We start from the raw sequence: 9,532 nt of genomic DNA, 5'->3' as shown, positions 1-9,532 counted from the left end.
CTGGGGAAATATACACGGGATCACTATGAAAGTTCTAGATTATCTCCCTCAGCCCAGCCCCAAGTCTTCCCGAAGGCAGAAAAGTTGACCACTTCTCAGATAGTAGGTTAACTTCTGCTGCGGGTGTTAGGATGGCAGTAAGAACTCAGCCTTGTCACTAAGCACCCAGTTATTGAAGCATGGAGTACATGGTACAATTCCTTATCTCTGTTAGTGGCCTCCTGTATCTATCAGGGTTCAAAGGGAGAAACACCACCAGTCACGCGTATGTGCGATGTGTTTCAGGGATCTGACGTTACGCAACCGCGGGAGGGAGTGGAGGGCTGCAGGAACATGCTGGAACGCACCTCGGGTCTCATGTTCTCCGCGCCTCTGACCTCGGCAGCGAGGACGTCCCGCAGAGGGAGGGGACCCTTCTCCACAGAGCTGCACACGCCTGGCCCCGGAAAGGCGAAAGGAGGAGCCGAAAGAGGCTCTCTGCCGGGCGCGGTGGCTCATGCCTGCAGTCTCAGCACTTTGGGAGGCCCAGGCGGGCGCATCGCTTGAGCTCCGGAGTTTGGGAGCAGGCTAGCCAACATGGCGAGACCCACGTCTCTACTAAAAATACAAAAAATGTAGCCGGCAGTGGTGGCGCCCGCTGGTGGTCCCAGCTACCGGAGCGGCTGAGGCGAGAGGAGGCTGAGGCTGCAGTGAGCGGTGATTACGCCACTGCACTCCAGCCTGAGCCACAGAGCCAAACCAGGTCTCAAGAAAAAAACAGAGGCGGCTGGCAGCAGCTCTCCGCAGAGCCTGGGAGTCCGCGTCCCGCCCCGCGCAGCAGGCACGCCCGGCACCCACCAGCCGCCGGCAGCGCTGGATGGGCGCTCTGGGCCACGTGGTCCTGCGGCCGCCCCGCCTGCTCCGGGTGGGCCTCAGGCGGCCTGCCCCGGGAGGATCCCGCGTTGGGCGGGCTCAGTGCTTCCTGATACCAGGCGGCTGTGAGGCAACTTAAGTTTTCTGAGGAAACTTTGGTTTCTTTTTCTTTGTCCGCAAAAGAGGTCAGCCCTATCCCTTGTTTCTCATTTTTCGCGGGTCTCTCTCATTGTCTTCACACACCAGTTTTAACCACAGTTAAACTGGGAAGGAGCTGGGGTGGTGGCACGCGCCTGTGGTCCCAGATACTTGGGAGGCTGAGGACGGAGAGATCGCTTGAGCCCGGGAGGTCGAGGCTGCAGTGAGCCGGGATCGCACCACTGCACTCCATCCTGGGCTACACAGTAAGACCCTTCAACAAAAAATAATTTTAAAAAACAAGGCTGGGCGCGGTAGCACACGCCTGTAATCCCAGCACTTTGGAAAACGGAGACGGATGGATTGCTTGAGCCCAGGAGTTCGAGATCAGCCTGGGCAACATAGCGAGACGTGTCTCTATAAAAAGAAAAATACAAATATTAGCGGGGCGTGCTGGCGAGAGCCTGTGGTCCCAGCTACTCTGGAGGCAGAGATGGGAGGATCGCTTGAGCTCAGGAGGCAGAGGTTGTAGTGAGCCCAGACTGCGCGCCATTGCACTCCAGCCCGGGCGAAAAAGTGAGACCCTGTCTCCAAAAAGTAAAAAAAATGAAAAAAATTTAAAAAGGGAATGGTAGGGGGAAAGGAAGGATAAGGAGAGATTTGCTAAAGGATATACATAAGTACAGCTATCTGGTTTTCTATGCCATAGGATGACTGTGGTTCACCATAATAGTTTCAAATAGCTAGGAGAAAAATATTGAATGTTCCCAACAGAAAGAAATGATAGATATTTGAGATGATGGATGTTAATTATCCTGATCACTATATGTTATATGTATCAAAACATCACTATGTACCCCATGAATATGTACAATTATTTGTCAATTAAAAATTATTTTAGGCCAGGTGCAGTGGCTCACGCCTGTAATCCCAGCACTTTGGGAGGCTGAGGTGGGCGGATCACGAGGTCAGGAGATCGAGACTATCCTGGCCAACACGGTGAAACCCCGTCTCTACTAAAAATACAAAAAATTAGCCGAGCATGGTGGTGGGCGCCTGTAATCCCAGCCACTCGGGAGGCTGAGGCAGGAGAATGGCGTGAACCCTGGAGGCGGAGCTTGCAGTGAGCTGAGATCATGCCACTGCACTCCAACCTGGGCGACAGAGCAAGACTCCGTCTTAAAAAAAAAAATTATTTTAAAAAGATCAACTGATCTTTATGAACTATCTTTTTTCCCCACACTCTGTTGTAGGAGGGAAGAAAACTTCAAAGTCAACATTAAGAACCATTATGATGAAGATTTTATAAAAAGCTCAGATTTGGCCAGGCACGGTGGCTCATGCCTGTAATCCCAGCACTTTGGGGGTCCGAGGCAGGTGGATCACTTGAGGTCAGGAGTTTGAGACCAGCCTGGCCAACCAATGGTGGAACCCCATCTCTACTAAAAATACAAAGATTAGTTGGGCTTGGTGGCACATGCTTGTAATCCCAGCTACTTGGGAGGCGGGAGAATTGCTTGAATCTGGGAGGTGGAGGCTGCAGTGAGCCAAGATCGAGCCACTGCACTCCAGCCTGGGTAACAGAGCCAGACTCTGTCTCAAAAACAAAAACACAAACGAAACAGGTTACCTTGGGTGAAGTATGGTGAGGTTAGATGCAGCACAGGAGTCACAAACCAGTTTTACAAGTTTTACAGTTTGTGTTTTTGTTTTTTGTTTTTTGTTTGAGACAGTCTTTCACTCGTCACCCAGGCTGGAGAGTAGTGGCGCTCCAGCCTCCCAGAGGAGGTTGCTCCTCCACCTCCCGGTTTCAAGCGATTCTCCCTCCTCAGCCTCCCGAGTACCTGGGACTACAGGCGCTCGCACCACTATGCCCAGCTAATTTTTGTATTTTTAGTAGAGCCAGGGTTTCACCATGTTGGCCAGACTGGTCTTGAACTCTTGGCCTCAAGTGATTTGCCTGCCTCTGCCTCCCAAAGTGCTGGGATTACAAGCGTGAGCCACCACGTTGGCCCAAGTTTTAGTTTTGTACTCTGATTTCCCTGGGGCTTCACACAAAGCCACTCAGCGGGAGCAGAAGGGGTCACTAGGCAGAGGGATTGAGGGCAGAACTGCGGAAGAGCCTTTGTTGTGGTTTTTGCAGGAAGAGAAGGGTTAGGCAAGGCCAACAGTTTTGGGATTGGCTAATTTGAGTAATTTCCGGGGGCTCAGGGGCATGGGGGCTGGCCCTAGTAGTCTGGTAACTGGCCCTGGAGTGATTAGGGTGTATAATGGTCCCGAGTGTTTGGGCCTGATAACAGAGGTGGTTAGGGGTGCAGACATAATCGGCAGCTCAAGAAGAGGAACTAACTGGCTTTTAGCCAGAGCCTAAAAACTAAGTCAAGACAGCACACACCCACACACAAACTACGTTGCCTGAAACAATATTCTTTAAAGATATTTACCTAAAGGGCCACACATTTTATTAAATCTCTGATCCTGAAACTTCAATACTCCCCACTGACTGTATAAAATTATCTTCAGTTGTTTTTTTTGTTTTTTTTTTGAGAAGGAGTCTCGCTCTGTGGCTCAGGCTGGAGTGCAGTAGAGCCATCTCAGCTCACTAAAACCTCCACCTTCTGGGTTCCAGCAATTCTTCTGCCTCAGCCTCCGGAGTAGGTGGGATTACAGATGTGTGCCACCACGCCCAGCTGATTTTTCTATTTTTAGTAGACACGGGGTTTCACTATGTTGGCCAGGCTGGTCTTGATCTCCTGACCTCAGGTGATCCACCTGCCTCAAGCCTCCCATAGTGCTGGGATTACAGGCGTGAGCCACCACACCCGGCCTGTATTTTTAGTAGAGAGGGGGTTTCGTCATGTTGGCCAGGCTGGTCTCGAACTCCTGACCTTAGGTGATTCACCCTTCTCAGCCTCCCAAAGTGCTGGGATTACAGGCGTGAGCCACGGCGCCTGACCAATTTAGAAATATTTTATCATTCAAAAATTAGGCGGCTTTCAGGGATCATTTCTATAGTTTGCTACTAGAGTACTTTCCGTGAACGTGTAGAGCCCCGGGAAAGGACAGGACATGCAGTTTTCTCCTGAGTGTGAAGCCGGCTCTTGGTGTTGCTTTCGCCATTGATGTTTCTTCTCCTCCGTGGGGGAATGAGAGGGAGAGGACACAGGCTGAATGGTTTGAGTTACCAAAGTAAAAAAATATATTTAGAGTAATGCTTTTTAATTTTTATTTATTTATTATTCCGAGACAGAATCTTGCTCTGTCGCCCAGGCTGGAGTGCAGTGGCATGATCTCGGCTCACTGCAACCTTCGCCTCCCGTGTTTAAGCGATTCTCCTGCCTCAACCTCTGGAGCAGCTGGGATTACACACGCGCACCACCACGCCTAATTTTTTTTTTTCTGAGACGGAGTCTTCCTCTGTCACCCAGGCTGGAGAGCAGTGATGCGATCTCGGCTCACCGCAAGCTCCGCCTCCCGGGTTCACGCCATTCTCCTGCCTCAGCCTCCTGAGTAGCTGGGACTACAGGCGCCCGCCACTGCGCCCGGCTAATTTTTTTTTTTTTTTTGTATTTTTAGTAGAGATGGGGTTTCACCATGTTAGCCAGGATGGTCTCGATCTCCTGATCTCGTGATCCTCCCGCCTCAGCCTCCCAAAGTGCTGGGATTACAGGCGTGAGCCACTGCCCCGGCCACTAATTTTTATATTTATAGTAGAGACGGGGTTTCACCATGTTGGCCAGGCTGGTCGCGAATTCCTGACCTCGTGATCCGCCCACCTCGGCCTCCCAAAGTGCTGGTGTTATAGGTGTGAGCCATCGCACCCGGCCTGCTTTTTATTTTATTATTTATTTATTTTTTCTGAGACTGAGTCTCGCTCTTGTTGCCCAGGCTGGAGTGTGCAGTGGCTCAATCTCGGCTCACTGCAAACTCCACCTCCCGGGTTCAAGCGATTCTCCTGCCTCAGCCTCCCGAGTAGCTGGAATTACAGGCACCTGCCACCACGCCCAGCTAATTTTTCTATTTTTAGTAGAGACGGGTTTCACCATGTTGGTCAGGCTGGTCTCCAACACCTGACCTTGTGATCCGCCAGCCTCGGCCTCCCAAAGTGCTGGGATTACAGGCATGAGCCGCTGCGACGCCTGGCCAGTAATGCTTTTTTTTTTGTTTGACAGTTTCACTCTTGTTGCCCAGGCTGGAGTGCAATGGCACGATCTTGGCTCACCGCAACCTGCACCTCCCGGGTTCAAGCGATTCTCCTGCCTCAGCCTCCCTAGTAGCTGAGATTACAGGCATGCGCCACCATGCCTGGTTAATTTTGTGTTTTTAGTAGAGACGGGGTTTCTCCATGTTGGTCAGGCTGGTCTCGAACTCCCGATCTCTGGTGATCCACCCGCCTTGGCCTCACAAAGTGTTGGGATTACAGGCGTGAGCCACCGCGCCTGGCAATTTTTTTTTTTTTTTTTTTTTTTTGAGATGGAGTTTCGCTCTTGTTTCCCAGGCTGGAGGGCAGTGGTGTGATCTCCACTCACCACAACCTCCACCTCCCGGGTTCAAGTGATTCTCCTGTCTCAGCCTCTCAAGTAGCTGGGATTACAGGCATGTGCCACCACGCCGGCCTAATTCTGTATTTTTAGTAGAGACATGGTTTCTCCGTGTTGGTCAGGCTTATCTCGAACTCCTGACCTCAGGTGATCCGCCCACCTCAGCCTGCAAAAGTGCTGAGATTACAGGTGTGAGCCACCGCGCCTGGCCCAGTAATGCTTTTTAAAGAGTCGAAAAGCACCTCTGAGCACTGGTTTATCTATAATTTTTTTTTTTTTTTTGAGATAGTCTTGCTCTTTTGCCTAGGCTGGAGTACAATCTCACTGCAACCTCCACCTCCCCGGTTCAAGTGATTCTTCTCCCTCAGCCTCCCGAAAGCTAGGATTACAGGCACAGGCACATGCCACCACACCTGGCTAATTTTTGTATTTTTTGTAGAGATGGGGTTTCACCATGTTGGCCAGGCTGTTCTCAAACTCCTGACCTTGTGATCTGCCCGCCTCGGCCTCCCAAAGTGCTGGGATTATAGGCGTGAGCCACCACACCTGGCCTATCTGTAATCTTTTGTCCAAAAACAATAAAAGAGCAAAATGTCTGTTAAATTTGTTATACATCTATAATTTTCTGTATGTTTAAAATATTCCACAATTTTTTTTAAAAAAATGTAAGTTAATAAGAGAAAAAGAAAGGCAGAGAGAAAGAGAAGGTGCATGCTGTCCTGTCCCTTGCACATTTTGATCCAAATGAAGTTTTCTGACTCTCCTGAGGCTCCATAGAGATGAAGGCATCTAACTGTACACAGTTTTTGGTAGGAAAACTCACGATCAGACTAAAAGATGATGACTTAGAATGAAAAAAGAGCTGGCCAGGTGCGGTGGCTCATTCCTGCCTATAATCCCAGCACTTTGGGAGGCCAAGGCAGGCAGATCACTTGAGGTCAGGAGTTCCAGACCAGTATGGCCAACATAGTGAAAACCTGTCCCTACTAAAAATACAAAAATTGGCTGGGCGCAGTAGCTCACACCTGTAATCCCAGCGCTTTGGAGGCCGAGGCAGGCGGATCACCTGAGGTCAGGAGTTTGAAACAACCCTGGCCAACATGGCGAAACCCCATCTCTATTAAAAATACCAAAAAAAAAAAAAAAAAACTTTAGCTAGCATGGTGGTGGGTGCCTGTGATCCCAGCTGCTCAGGAGGCTGAGGCAAAAGAATCGCTTGAACCCAGGAGGCGGAGGTTGCAGTGAGCCGAGATCACACCATTGTACTCCAGCCTGGGGGAGAAGAGGGAAACTCCGTCTCAAAAATAAATAAATAAAAGTAAATAAATAAAAATACAAAAATTAGCCGAAAATTGCTTGAACCTGGCAGGCAGAGTTTGCAGTGAGCCCAGATCGTGCCACTGCACTCTAGCCTGGGTGAGACTCCGCCTCAAAAAAAATAAATAAATAAAAGGGTGAAGAAAGAGCTAGAAATTAGCTTACTAACATCCAAGTGAGTCCCTCAGTTGCTTGCTTGGCCTGCTGCGGAAATGGGCAAAGTAAGGGCAGCCACTCCACCAACACTGGCCACTACCACCTAAGCAAGCTGTGGTCTTTTATTGGGCAAAGAAACCAATTCAAGCAAGTAACCACCAAGCTCAGGTATCCCATAATCCTTCTTTCACTATTTAATACATAGTAAAAAGTGCTATTTGAAAGAACTGTCAAGTTCTCTGAAAGAATTGCAAATAACCTAGGGATCCAGCCTTCCTGGTGGTAGCTCACTTCAGTGAGCATCAGAGCAGCTTCAAAGTTGCACTTTTCTTTTTTTTTTTTTTTTGAGATGGAGTCTGGCTGTCGCCCAGGCTGGAGTGCAGTGGTGCCATCTCGGCTCACTGCAAGCTCCGCCTCCCGGGTTCACGCCATGCTCCTGCCTCAGCCTCCCAAGTAGCTGGGACTACAGGCATCCACCACCCCGCCCGGCTAATTTTTTGTATTTTTAGTACAGATGGGGTTTCACCGTGTTAGCCAGGATGGTCTTGATCTCCTGACCTCGTGATCTGCCCACCTCGGCCTCCCAAAGTGCTGGGATTACAGGCGTGAGCCACTGCGCCCGGCCTCAAAGTTGCACTTTTCTATATTGGTCATGAAAATTAACCAGACAAGGCGGTGACTGCTGAATGTGCCTCTTCCCACCTGGGTTATCTCTGCCTCCTAGAGCACCTCGCTTCAAGGAGAAAAGTGACATTTGGACAGGGTCTATACTGACTAGACAGGTCATTTGGCTTTCTCACTTCCTTCATTCTCCTCCCAGATGGGAAAGGGAGGAGACAGCCTGAAAAGCCCGTTTCTCACTAGGATCTAGATTGCAGTAGATGAGAACGGACCCTGGAATCAGATGGGGCCTCCAGCCTCCATACAACTTTCAGCTCAGCCATCTAGAAGCTGGGTGACTCAGTTTCTTTCTGCCAAATGGTGGTAGTATCTACTGCGGGGTTGTTACGAGGTTTCAGTGGGATTAAGTAGAATAGTGCAAAGCATAGTGAGAATGCAGTATGTGTTACCTACGGTTATTGCTATTTAACAGATACTACGATCTTTGAGCAAGAGACATCTCTGAACCTTGGTGATCCCTGCCTACTTAATGGCACTGTCTGGGGGAAGGGGGAATCTCAGCTTAATAGGTAAGGTGATTTTTCAAGAACTACTAACTAGAAGATTTAAAAACCTCTGTAACGCTCCAAACCTGTAACCAATTGTATGGATGAGTAGTTTCTAGAGGGGAACTTATTTTTTAAAACTGACAATATTGGCCAGGCGCGGTGGCTCACGCCTGTAATCCCAGCACTTTGAGAGGCCGAGGCGGGTGGATCATGAGGTCAGGAGTTCGAGGCTAGCCTGGCCAACAAAGTGAAACCCCATCTCTACTAAAAATACAAAAATTAGCCGGGCCTGGTGGTGGGCACCTCTAATCCCAGCTATTCGGGAGGCTGAGGCAGGAGAATCGCTTGAACCTGGGAGGTGGAGGGTGTGATGAGCCAAGATCGTGCCATTGCATTCCAGCCTGGGTGACAAGAGCAAAACTCCGTCTCAAAAAAAAAAAAAAATCTGACAATATTTATTAAAAACTATTAAGTTTTTGGCTGGGCGCAGTGGCTCACGCCTGTAATCCCAGCACTTTGGGAGGCCGAGGCGGGCGGATCACGAGATCAGGAGATCAACACCATCCTGGCTAACACGGTGAAACCCCGTCTCTGCTAAAAATTTAAAAAAAAATTAGTCGGGCGCCGTGGTGGGCGCCTGTAGTCCCAGCTACTCGGGAGGCTGAGGCAGGAGCATAGCGTGAACCCGGGAGGCAGAGCTTGCAGTGAGCCGAGATCGCACCACTGCACTCCAGCCTGGGTGACAAAGCGAGACTCCGTCTCAAAAAAAAAAAAAAGTATTAACTTTTTGATAATAATCAATGTACATAAACAACAGGAAATAATCAGGCAGGTCAGTCTGTAAGCGGCAACATCTTGGAATTCAATTGTTTTAAACCATAGATCTTAAAGGTTCACCTCTGTGTAGATGCTCTCAAGCATCAAGGTGCTCTCTGAATGTTTAGATTTCAGAGCTTAGGTAAGACATTTCTATGGACACAGAGGTGAAAGGGCTACAGATAAGGAGGTAGTCCAGGTGGACCAGGTGTGGATAAGCATTTGCCAGTTGGTGAAGTGAGCCCAGTGTGGAAAAGGCCTAGGACCTGTGTGGAAAAGGCCTAGGCATCATTCTGAGTGATGCCAAGTCTTCACTGTGGGAGAAAGCCTACATGTGACTGTGCTGGTACTCAATGCTGAAAAAGATATAGTGGACACCTGGGATGACTCCTTAGGATGGCAGGAAGTTCATAATCAGGCCAAAGTACCAGTCTTGCATTCAGAGAAGACTGTCTCCAACAACTATTACCTCATTTATGAATAATGGAGAACTGTAAAATGTGAGTGAGGGGCAGGGATCAAAGGTCCACTTAGTTTAGAGGC

At 49.4% G+C, this 9,532-nt stretch overlaps 1 pseudogene; it reads left to right on the top strand.

Annotated features, from left to right (window-relative positions):
- Window positions 1-3,976: 3,976 nt before the first annotated feature.
- On the top strand, window positions 3,977-4,161 carry LOC112135372 (small nucleolar RNA U3; annotated as a pseudogene).
- Window positions 4,162-9,532: the final 5,371 nt, after the last annotated feature.

Source organism: Pongo abelii, chromosome 8, assembly GCF_028885655.2.
Source record: "Pongo abelii isolate AG06213 chromosome 8, NHGRI_mPonAbe1-v2.0_pri, whole genome shotgun sequence".
Lineage (NCBI taxonomy): Eukaryota > Metazoa > Chordata > Mammalia > Primates > Hominidae > Pongo > Pongo abelii.
Note: the sequence above shows the minus strand (reverse complement) of the source record. Positions and strands in the feature narration are given on the sequence as shown.